Source organism: Jaculus jaculus, chromosome X (assembly GCF_020740685.1).
Source record: "Jaculus jaculus isolate mJacJac1 chromosome X, mJacJac1.mat.Y.cur, whole genome shotgun sequence".
Lineage (NCBI taxonomy): Eukaryota > Metazoa > Chordata > Mammalia > Rodentia > Dipodidae > Jaculus > Jaculus jaculus.
The window spans coordinates 107469133-107481317 of record NC_059125.1 but is presented as its reverse complement, the minus strand read 5'-3'; the positions used below and the strand labels follow the sequence as shown (position 1 = coordinate 107481317).

Genomic DNA, 12185 nt, shown 5'->3' with positions numbered 1-12185 from the left:
CCTCGCCTCTCTTTCTCTCTCTCTATTTCTCTGCTTGGGCCTGTGAAAGCAGGTTCAGCTTCTTCTGACATTATGGAACTTCCCCTTGATCTGTAACCTTCAATATATCCCTTCCTCAATAACTATACCTGGTCTGGAAGTTTATTTCAGTGACAAGAAGCTGTCTGCTACACACAGTTCCTTCTAAAAGGAAAAAAATAGTGTTGGACAAGCACGAGTATTAATGAAAAAAAATGAGATTTGTATAAGAGACAAAATTTGTATTTTGCTTTAAAGCAGTAGAAATTTCTTTCAAATGCTGTTGAAGGAAAAGAGGTACCTAGAAAGTGAGAAGAAAAAGGAAAATTTTATATCTACAGGAAGACACGTTCTACAGGTATAGCATTAGCACTTCTGTTGCATAGACCTACATCCTAGCTGGCAGAGAGAAGGATGGTGAAATTATTTGGTCATGCCTAACAACTACGTTAAGTGGACTGACATTTCAAAAGATGCAATTTATTTACTTATTTATTTATTTAAGTGAGAGAAAGGAAATAAAGAGGCAGATATAGAGAAAGGGCATGCCAGTGCCTCATCTACCCACTGCAAATGAACTCCAGAGGCATATGCCACTTTGTGCATATGGCTTATGTGGGTACTTGGGAATGAAACATGTTTCCTTTGGCATTGCAGGGAAGTGCCTTAACCCCTAAACAATCTCTCCAGTACCAAAATGTACGTATTTAAAAGAAAATGGAGAAGCAAGGTTCTTCTAGTAATCCTTTCTGTTCATGATCTAATACTCATGTGCCATTATGTACTTAAGTCAGCATAACTTTTTAGCGAATGAAGGACTTGAACCTTTCTTTCTATCTTTGCTTCCTTCTTTCTCTATTTCTTTCTGGTAAATAAAAGAGTGAGTGAGAAAATGAGTATGGGCACACTAGAGTCTCCAGCTGCTGTAACTGAACTCTAGCACATGCACTATTTTGCTCATCTGACTTTATATGGGTACTGGAGAATTGAACCTGGGCAGTTAGGCTTTGCAAGCAAGAACATTTAACAGCTGAGCCATATTTCCAACACTCAAAGACAAGAATCTTGTGTCAATATTTAAAGTAAATGTTGAAATGGTCAGAATATTCTTCTCATTTCTCTATAAAACATACTTTCTGCATGTATATGAATAAGAAAAGAGAATCTACAGAATATAAACTAATGCTCCTGGACAGGGCTGGAAAGACACCAATCCAAACTTTTTTTTATTTTTTATTTTATTATTATTATATTTTTTAGTGTCACACAAGTTCACCTTTATGGCCAACTAGTGATCACACTTCACGATTTACACAGTGCCTCCCCCCACCCACCTTACTCCACATTCAGCAGTCTCTTCATGGCGTCTTTGTACCGGGAGAGCGCAGCATCATCCTCCCTCTGGTTCTTGAGGCGCTTGACGCACTCCCTGTACCATGCAGCCTCCTCAGTGCCCAGCAGGCACTCTCCGCTCACTTCTCTGCTCTCCTCAGTGGCCGTGATCCAGACAAAGGTTTTGAACAGACTCTTCTCCGAGGAGCTGTTTTCCCACACGTACTTATCCATGTCTGCTTGTGCCTTGCTTTTCTCCCAGTCTTCAGTTTTCCAAGACTAGTAGAATAACACTGTCAGTGTTACACTGCATAGTCACAGTTCTGTCTTCTCAAAGGGAACCTGTCTGTGCTAATAGTCAGTTCATCCGTGGTCTTGCACTGTCTTTCTCGCACAAGCTTAATAAGTTTCTTCTTTGCATGATCATCTAAATTCAAGCTAGAATGTTTAACTCTCAGTGTTACCGCCCATGATCTGGGATTTCGAAAAGATGGTTCTGATGAAACGTAGTCAGTTGTGTCAATCTCAATGGGAAAATGCTTCTCACATTTCTCATCACTGTCCAGGGCAGCTGGCCACTCAGTGCATAAGTCTTTAAGAGCTTCACAGTGCCTTGTAATTGCTGCAGGTATCAAATGCAGAACATTGAGGATCTTTAAAAGTACTAGATTTCCCTCCTTCTCAATGGGCACACCCTTCTTCACAGGATAGCCCATGTAGACAGGAAGCGGCACTGTTGAGGGTTTAAATGGTGCTGCAACAGGGTAAACACTGGCCCAGTCTGGGTCAACTGCCATTTTCTCAGTCCTCAGAGGTAGTGCCTTTCTTCTCAGCTGCTGTTCATTTCTGGGTGTCAGTTCTGTCGCACACAGCTTGGCTCTCGTGGTGTGCGTGCGGGGCACACGGCCGAGGTGAAGGCAGTAAGGGCGCGGGCTCCAGGCAGCAGGACCAGCTGCAGCGGCCTCCATGCTGGAGGATGGCCAGCAGACACCAATCCAATCTTAATTCCATATATGTGCAGGAAAGCAGATTCAATAACAAAGTTTTAATATAGTAGATGTCACAGCATATTGAACATTTATATTTTTGTCTTTTTGATAAGATGGGGAAATAGTACTTAGGATCAAAATAATATTTATACTTAATTTATAATGAAGGAAGGGAAATTCTGCATATGACCATTTGAATCCACTTAATATTGACCTCTGGTAATCACTGTTGTGTTTGTGAATGGTCATTTGTGAACTTCTCTCCTAACTTCAGAGCTACATCCTGATCTGAGCTATAGCTCCTTCTGCAAAAAACAGAAAAAAGGAAACCAGTCACTTTTTTGAAGAAATATTATGCATGTATATATATTCAATGATGAGCATTAATTTTTGTTCTGAATCTGCTACAATCTTCAGCCAACTTTAAGACAGCTACCTGTGGGTACACTGTCACGATTTGTCTTGTGAGAAAATGAAAGTAGACTTCCTCCTTTGGTACGTATCAAAAGAGCATTAATCATTAGAAAATACAATCAACCTATAGCTAAGTGATTATGTCACTAATGATTAATTCTTGAATTTCTAATGCCGTGTATTGATTGAACATCTGTATGGCCAGTGGGATGTTTTCAATCCCTTCTCCTTGATCTTAAACCTTTGGCTTAAAGTAGCAGAAGAAATAGAACAGATTATTCATTACAAAAGTGGTATCATTTCAAAACTGTAATAATTCTCAATAGACACTAGATGTATAAACCACTTACAACTATTCCCATCTACTTCCACTAATTACTTAATTCCACTTAATTCAATATAATCTTTCACTAAGTATATTTTCTTTCTTTAATGGATGCTATGTACTGGGAATTCTGTTAAGGTACTAGAGCTACGGAATGAACAAGACAAATGAGTTACCTAGTCTTTAGGTACACACAGTCTAGTGGACCCAACAGCAAATATTAGAAGAATCACAAATGTCAAGAAACCATAAATATTCCTTTAAGGTACATGAAATATGCTATATGATGATACAGAATGGCCACCTAATCCATCCAGCTTGAGAGGATTAACTATGCCTTCCAGTAAGAAGGGTCTAAATTGAAATCTGAAGAATGTCAACTTTGATAAGGGAACAGCAATTATTTAAAGAAATTGATTGGATACTTCAATCATTTAAATGATCAGGTTTGACATTTCACAATTGACATGGTTATAGGAATTAGTCAGTGTAGTGTGAATGGATTGTGAGGCTCCAAAATCTTACATTCAGATGATAGATGATTTACATGGATGGATTTATATCCTGAAAAATATATCATTCTCATATATATATATATATATATATATATACATATATATATATGTGTGTGTGTGTGTGTGTGTGTATATTATATATAATATGTATATATATATATAATTTCCACCTTTACTATGAGCTGAAAGCACATTTCACTGTGATCCTCTATTGCTAATGATTATGAGATAATGCCAATATTACTAACAATCCTTTGTAAAATTTAAACTGCTGCTCAAGTTCTACATGCTAGAATGACTATAAATTTTTGCATGCAGCATATGATTTATACATGAATGCTTTTAAATTTGCCTTGAGTTTTATCTTTTTAAATTTTTGTTTATTTATTTGGAAGCAGAAAGAGAGGACGAGGAGGAGAGAGAGAGAGAGAGAGAGAGAGAGAGAGAGAGAGAGAGAGAAAGAGAATAGGTGTACCAGGTCTTTAAGCCCTGGTAATAAACTCTAGATCCATGTGCCACTTTGTGCATCTAACTTCGTATGTGTACTGGGGAAGCAAACCTAGGTCATTAGGCTTTGTAGACAAGTGCCTTAACCATTGAGCTATCTCTCCAAGCCATGTAATATCTTCATATGTTTTATATATAAATGAAATCAAGAACAAAAATTTCCTTAAAAATTAAAAGAAATTAATTTAAGGGCAGGTTAAGAAGATTGAGGTTTAGTTAAAAGGCAACGAAACAAATACAGATGAATTTTTAAAATTTTTTCCAACCCAACAATATTATAATATTTGTTTATATTTTGGAACTTCTAAACATAATTTATTACCGTTATCCAGAAACATACTCAAAATAGTTATCTGTTGACACAATAATATTGACATTGCTCACCCAGGGATAGTGATGAAATGGAGACAATCTGCTTTTTAGGAAATAAAGCTCTTGTATGCCAAAACATGAAAACACAAACAAACGGCAGCTTTGAAGATTTTAGTTTTAATATGTCCTTTGAAAAATTATCTTATATTAAGTAATACAACACTTGATCCACAAATGCCTTAAATTGTGATTAAGTGACTACCCATAAGTGGCTGTGTAAATAAGATCTTTGTGAGAGTCTGTTAGTATTAGATTGACAGTTGTAATTTGATAGCTATAATTTTGTTCACTAGTTGATTGCATTTACCAATAAAGGTACTTGAACTTGCATTTGTTAATTTGAAAAATTAATCGCGGAATTTTCATTGTGAAGAATTGATGTTAAAAATGACAATAAATCCCTTGCTCTTGCAACTCTTACAATAATCACTTGCCGTTCAATAATTAAAAATTGTCAGTATTTTTTCTTGTGAGCACAAACCCATTTGAGAATTTTGATTAAGTCTATATTCATCTCAGAATTACAATTTTCCATTATAATACAGCAGTAATTAACTCCCACATGAAAAATATAATTTTCTGCCATTTACTTTGCTTTCTGATAAATGCACATATGCTCATAGAAATCATATAAAAATGTTTTAAAGGTGAAATCAATACTAAGGAGACTATGAGAAATTAAATTTCTACTGAAGTTTGAATAGGCCTTTTTCATGTTATATTTAATAACTGTCTGAGGTAGACATGTAGTAAGAAGAACTGCCAGAGTATGATCCTAAAAAGTTTCAAATGAAGTAAGTGAAGCAAAGTTGTAAGAGGTGGAGCAGTGGGAATGATATTGAAGGAGATGTCTTTTTATGAAGGCAGAGGCAGCCCTTATGTATTTGGCATAGCCAGGGGCTGAGTATAAAGACTTCCTTCTAGTCCAGATTCTACCACCAGAGGCTTGGCCTAGATTTATTCATCTATTAAATGAATGGCTTGGATTGTATAATTTCTATCACAATTTTTTTTAAATTTTTTGGTTTATTTTTATTTATTCATTTGAGAGCGACAGAGAAAGAGGCAGAAAGAGAGAGAGAGAGAGAGAGAGAGAGAGAGAGAGAGAGAGAGAGAGAGAATAGGCACGTCAGGGCTTCCAGCCACTGTAGACGAATTCCAGATGCATGTGCCCCATTGTGCATCTGGCTAACGTGGATCCTGGGGAATCGAGCCTCGAACCGGGGTCCTTAGGCTTCACAGGCAAGCACTTAACCGCGAAGCCATCTCTCCAGCCCTCTATTACAATTTTATTAACTATATTCAACAGTATTATTGTTAGAAATTTTTCTGATGTTTTTTCTAAAACTCAGTCCTAGAAAATCATCTACAATGTATATTAATACTTTATGAAGAAATGGGAAAATTGCTTTTGTCCTACAGAGGAAAATACCAGTGTGTTTGAATCTTATCCGATACCAAGATCAATTCATAACAGAGAAGAAGGAAATGCAGACCACAAAAATGAAAGGGCACATAGAATAATATCAATGAAATATGCTCTCTAAATAATGGATCTATATATGAAATCCTATTTTTCACAAACGATTTTTGTTATTTCTTGGAGAGATTAAGAGAAAGGTAAAGCAGGAGTCCTGCCACTGCAAATGAATTTCAGACACATGTGGCACATTGCATATCTGTCTTTATATGGGTAATAGAGAACTGAACCCAGGCCATACAGTTTTGTAAGCAAGTGCCTTTACCTTCTAAGCCATTTCTCCACCCCATGAAATCCCATTACTACAATTTGAAGGATACAAATCTATCTTACTCTTATGATATTTTGCATGTTTTATTTGCCAAAGATGATGAAAGCATATTAATTTGACAACAATAATTTAGGTCTTATTTCTAGTTGCACTGGAGCTGAGTCAAGCCAACGACTCTTTTTTTGCAGGTATATGCCAGGTTGTATGTATGTAGATACATGTACATGTGAGTGAGTGTGCATGTGTATACACATGAGTGGTGTGTGGAGGCCAAACATCAATTTAAAGTGTCATCCTTGATGTTATCCAACTTACTTACTGAAGTAGGGTCTGTTATTTAGAACCAGACTTTGCCAATTTGGCTACTCTGACTACCCAATTTGTTCCAGGGATTCTCTGTCTTAGTCTCCTAATTCTTTGGATTGTGGATGGGTCAGTATGCCCACTTAGCATTCATGTGGTACTTGGGAAACAAACTTTGATCCATATGCCTTCACAGCAAGTTATTTTTCCACTCAACCATTTCCCCAGGTACCAGGTCAAATGTAATTTTTGTTTGTTTGTTTTGGTTTGAGTAAGAACCTTGTTTGGGCCTGGTGGTACAGGCCTATAATCCCCAGCCATTTAGAAGGATGAGAAGAATATCACAATTTCAAGGCCTGCTTGAACTATAGCATAAGTTCAAGACTAGATTCCAAGTTATTGAGACCTTATCTTAAACTAAAAAGGAAAAAGTGGTCTAGGGATATGGCTCTGAGGGAGAGCACTTGTGCTGCATGCACAAGCCTAGTTCTAATCACCAATACTACAAAACATGAACTTCAAAAATTTTCAAGATTTAGAAATGTTCTATATTACAATTTAAGACACTAAATAAAAATATTAAATTCCAGATTATATCTTAGTTGAATAGGAATTATCCATTGTGTGGAAGAAGTAACACTAAGGTAATAGAAATTCTTACTGGCTGTAGGAACCAGAGTAAGTAGTCATAAATTGCACTGGTAGCAGGTACTTTCCCTCAAAATACAAAGCTGTTTTAAGCATGGGAAGCTTTATGATTATCTACTAATATAGTATGTAACACTAGAAGAGGACTAGTCCAGTGTACTCAGGAGTACAAAAGGGAACCTGTAATAGCCTACTATGAAATCTGATCCTTTTTCCTCAAAATAAACTAAGCACTTGTCTGCTCCCCATCATGAAGGAGAAATTATGGAGGGTATAATCTAATCTAAATAGATAATAGAAACTCAGGAAAAGTAAATAAAGGATGAGGTCACCTTGTGGGAAAGGAGCACAGCAGTTGTATCTTGGGTAAAAAAAAATGACACACTATTTTCATGCTTCATGGAAACAACAAAGAAGGAGGTTTTTTTTTAAATTTTTTTTTTGTTTTATTTATTTGAGAGCGACAGACAGAGAGAGAAAGAGGCAGAGAGAGAGAAAATGGGCGCGCCAGGACCTCCAGCCACTGCAAAGGAACTCCAGACGCGTGCGCCCCTTTTTGCATCTGGCTAACATAGGTCCTGGGTAATAAAGCCTCAAACCGGGATCCTTAGGCTTCACAGGCAAGTGCTTAACCGCTGAGCCATTTCTCCAGCCCAAAAAAGGAGTTTTGAAGTTGAGAAATAGGAAATCTTCTATCTTCCTCTTCTAAGCACACCAGGAAATCCATCTCATTTAAACAAAGAAAGAAATTTAATCCTGGCAGTAACTATCTTTTTTTTTTTTTTTTTTTAAGGAGGGCTGTGGAACAATATCTCTGTATTACTTAAAGCTCAATCATTGAAAGAAGCATGCAAAGAGACACAACCCAGTAAAAATAACAATCCAAACCTTAGGATGAATTGCTAAGGAAAAATATCATTGAAAATTGATAACAGATCTATTGAGATGGCACAGAGGTTAACACTTCCTGTGCACGCATTGGGGTGAGGCTGAGCAGGACTCTGGGAATAGTCAAATTCAATACCCAAGGCTTGCAGGGTTTGCTCAGTGGTTAAAAGCACCTGCTGGCAAAGCCTGATAACCTGAGTTTGATTCCTCAGTACCCATGTAAAGCCAGATATGCAAAGTATAGCATATATCTAGAATTTGTTTTCAATGGCAAGGTGCTACAGTTTGTCCATTCTCCCTCTCTCTCTCTCTCTCTCTCTCTCTCTGTCATTGAAAATAAATATATAACAAAATCAATCCTCAGAACCAACATAAACACCTGGGTCTGGCCAAAAACGTCTCAACCTCTGGTACGGATGGGATCAGGGAGCAGAGAATCAACAGGGCCCATGAAAAAAAAATCAAGTTTCAGATCTGGAAGAGACTCTACCTCAAGTAAGAATAGGTTGAAGAGTGATGAAGGAGTAACCTGACATTCCCATCTGGCTACCACAGGCAAGCACACCTGGCCAAAGGCGAAAGTATGGGGCAATGCATGAACACACATTTGTGCATATACTACATACACAATGCACACATGCACCACATAACATAAATACACAAAAATAACAGATCTTTCCCCCCATATATACAAAAATGTAAATACTTTATTAGCAACAGACTTACATTACAAGAAAAAATAAAATTAAAATATAAAGAAGTCACACAAAAATCTGAATCTACAAAGAGGAAGGAAAAATGATAACTGTCAGTGTACATAAAAACATTTTAGTTAAATATCTGTTTCAAAAACATTTTATTCAGATGCTTCCCCTAAGGTCCTTTTAAATGTTCAACCTTTTAGTCTGTCTTCCAGGATATAGGATTCTATGGTACCAGCTCAATTTGGGTTCAGTTTTGTGTCCCCCCCTGCCCTCCCCCTCCCCCAAGCCCTACCCTCCCTATTGTCCAGACATCAAATTGCCATTCAGATATATCACCAACTCACACTGATCCAGGTTAGGAACTACAGATAAAAGAGTCCATGCGTCCATATCTAATAAACTAAATTAAAAAAAAATTATTTAATATATTTTAAGAACAAATTATGAAGCTATTAAGAAATGAAAAAATTAAATGTATGATAACAGTTGTCTAAAGGCTACAAGGAGAAAATAGCATTATTTTCCTGTACTATATTGTGCCATATGATATATTCCTCCAATATACTATTTATGAAATAGAAAAGTATGAGGTAAGTATACACTATAAAAAGTCACAGAAGTGTTGGAGAGATGACTTAGAAGTTAAATGCTCTTGCTTGCAAAGCCAAAGGACCAAGGTTTGATTTCCCAGGATCCACATAAGTCAAATGCACAAGGGGGTGCATGTATCTGGAGTTCGTTTGCAGTGGCTGACAGCCCCAGCACACCCATTCTCTCTCTCTATCTCTCTCTCTCTCTTCCTCTGTCAAATAAATAAATAAAATAAAGTGTATTTTTCAAAAAGTTACAAAAGTATAGTGAAAATTCTGAAGCAATCACACACAAAAAAACAATAACAAAAATAATTATATTTGGTGGGGCGTGGGTGGTGCATGCCTTTATTCCCAGCATTTGGGAGGCAGAGGTAGGAGGATCGCTGAGAGTTCAAGGCCACCCTGAGAATACATAGTGAATTCCAGGTCAGCCTGAGCCAGAGTGAGACACTACCTTGAAAACACCCCCCAAAAAAGTAGATTCACTTATCCTAAAAATTATTTTGCCTTTGCCTCCCAACATGTAAAAAAAATTACTAGAAATGCATCTATATGTCTTCTGATACTACAAAATTTTTTCACAACCTATAAAAGAAGAAATCAATAAATTCAATATTTTGAAAAATAAAACCAACTCTACTTCTTCAAGAAAATCATAAGAAAGGGAATTTTAGAGGAGAAATATTTCCAAACTTGCACCTAGCTAATTAAGTTATAAGATGCTAAAATTATCTATTTACAATACCAAGAAAATACCATATCAAAAAAGACAGATAAGCAGACTTTTGTCATAGAAGCGAGATTCCAGAAATAGATTCATGCTTACGCTTCCGGCTATTTTTCATAAAGTTGGAAGAAAATTCAATGGTTTTAAAAAAGTCTATCTAATGGTACTCAAATAATTAGATATTTGTAGAAAAAACATAAACCTTGGCATAAAGTTCTCACATTATACTTACTTTATTTTTCAAAATGGACTATGGATTCAAATATGAGAAGTAAGACTAGTGAACACTTAGAAGCATGCTTACATTTGGCTGGAGAGATGACTTAGCAGTTAGAGCTTTTGCTGGCAAAGCCAAAGGATCCAGGTTCAGTTCCACAGTACCAATGTAAAGCCAGATGCACAAGGTGACATAGGCATCTGGAGTTCATTTGCAGAGGCTTGAGGCCCTGGCATGCCCATCATCCTTCTCATCCCCAGCCTCTCTTTCTCCCTCTCTCTCTCTCTCTCTCTCTCCCTCTCTCTCTCCCTCTCTCTCTCTCTCTCTCTCCCTCTCTCTCTCCCTCTCTCTGTCTGTCTGTCTCTCGCAAATAAATAAAAATATTTAAAATAATTTTTGATATATTTTTAAACTTAAGGCTGTGTTATAAGGAAGCATTATCCATATTAAGAAAAAAAATGGTAAATTGTACTTCATTAAATTTAAATGGCTTACTCTTTAAAGGAGAATGAAAAGATAAGCATCAAGCTCAGAGGAAATATCTGCAACCCACTTATCCAACAAAGGACTCTAGCTTCAAATGTATAAAGGATTTTCAAACTTCAATAATAAGAACTCAAAACGATCAAAGACATTTAACTAAAGATGATACATAGAATGCAAATGACCAGAAGGAAAGATGTTCAACACAATCTCTTAGAACAGCTGAAGTACAAAACGAAATCCAAGAAACTATACCAAATGCTTTTAAGTACACAGAAACATGTTCACTGATACATTGCTGAATGAAATGTTAAAAAAAAAAAAAAGTAGCAGGCCACACCAGAAAAATAGGCTGTCAGTTTCTTGTAAAACTATACATGTAATTACATTGCAAAACTAATTGCATACTTGACTAGTTACTCCATGAAAGGAAAGCTTACATGCTCAAGAAACCCGTGCACGAATTTTCATAGCACATTTATTTATCAAAAACAAAAACTAGAAGCATCCCAGAGATCCTTCAGCAGTTGAGCAATGAAGCCAGCTCAGGCAACAATGTCATGGAAGATTATTCAGTTGTGAAATGAAGCAAATTGTTGACATATGCAACAAGGTACACCAATCTCCAGGTCTTTATGCTTAGTAAAAAAAGACAACTAAATCAAGTTACATTATATATGATTCCATTTCTATAATGCATCCAAGAGTCAATTTTATAGAAGTTTAGAACACTGTAGTTGTTGCCAGATAAGGTAGTTAGTTCAGTTTAACTAGAAAATGATAGTATGCAGGAGTTGTTTCTGATGATGAAATAACTGTGTATCTTAGTTGCTGTAGTGGTCACATGTGAGATATCATTTGGTTTGATTTTACAACCCACATTAATAAACACATACTTCCAAATGAATGTGTGGTAATGCTAATGGAAATGAACAGAGAATGTAGTTATCTAGCAGTATTGAAGTAATGTAATTTTCTTTTTTATATAATTTTATTTATTTGAAAGCAGAAAGAGATAGAGAGAGGAGACAGAGAATGGGCACACCAGGACCTCCAACTGCAAATAAACTACAGATGCATGTATGACTTTGTGCATATGGTTTTACATGGGTACTGGGGAATCAAACCTGGGTCATTAGGCATTGCAGGCAAGCACCTTAACTGCTAAGCAATCTCTCCAGCCCAATAATGTCATTTTCAAATTTGTCACTGTAGATATACAAGACACATTTCATATACTCATTTAGTATGTTCTAGGGTTACATATTGTTTCAAAAGAACAAATTGAAAAATACTGAGAAAAACAACTGTTAGATTTAGACTAAGTGGAATTTTTAACTCATCAATAATATTAAAAATATCACAAACACTTTGGTCTAAGTATGTTAGTTTCCAAAAA

General features: G+C 36.3%; 1 pseudogene; it reads right to left on the bottom strand.

Moving 5' to 3' along the window:
• Positions 1-1353: 1353 nt before the first annotated feature.
• LOC101602407 overlaps positions 1354-12185 on the bottom strand; it is a 62088-nt pseudogene continuing 51256 nt past the window's right edge.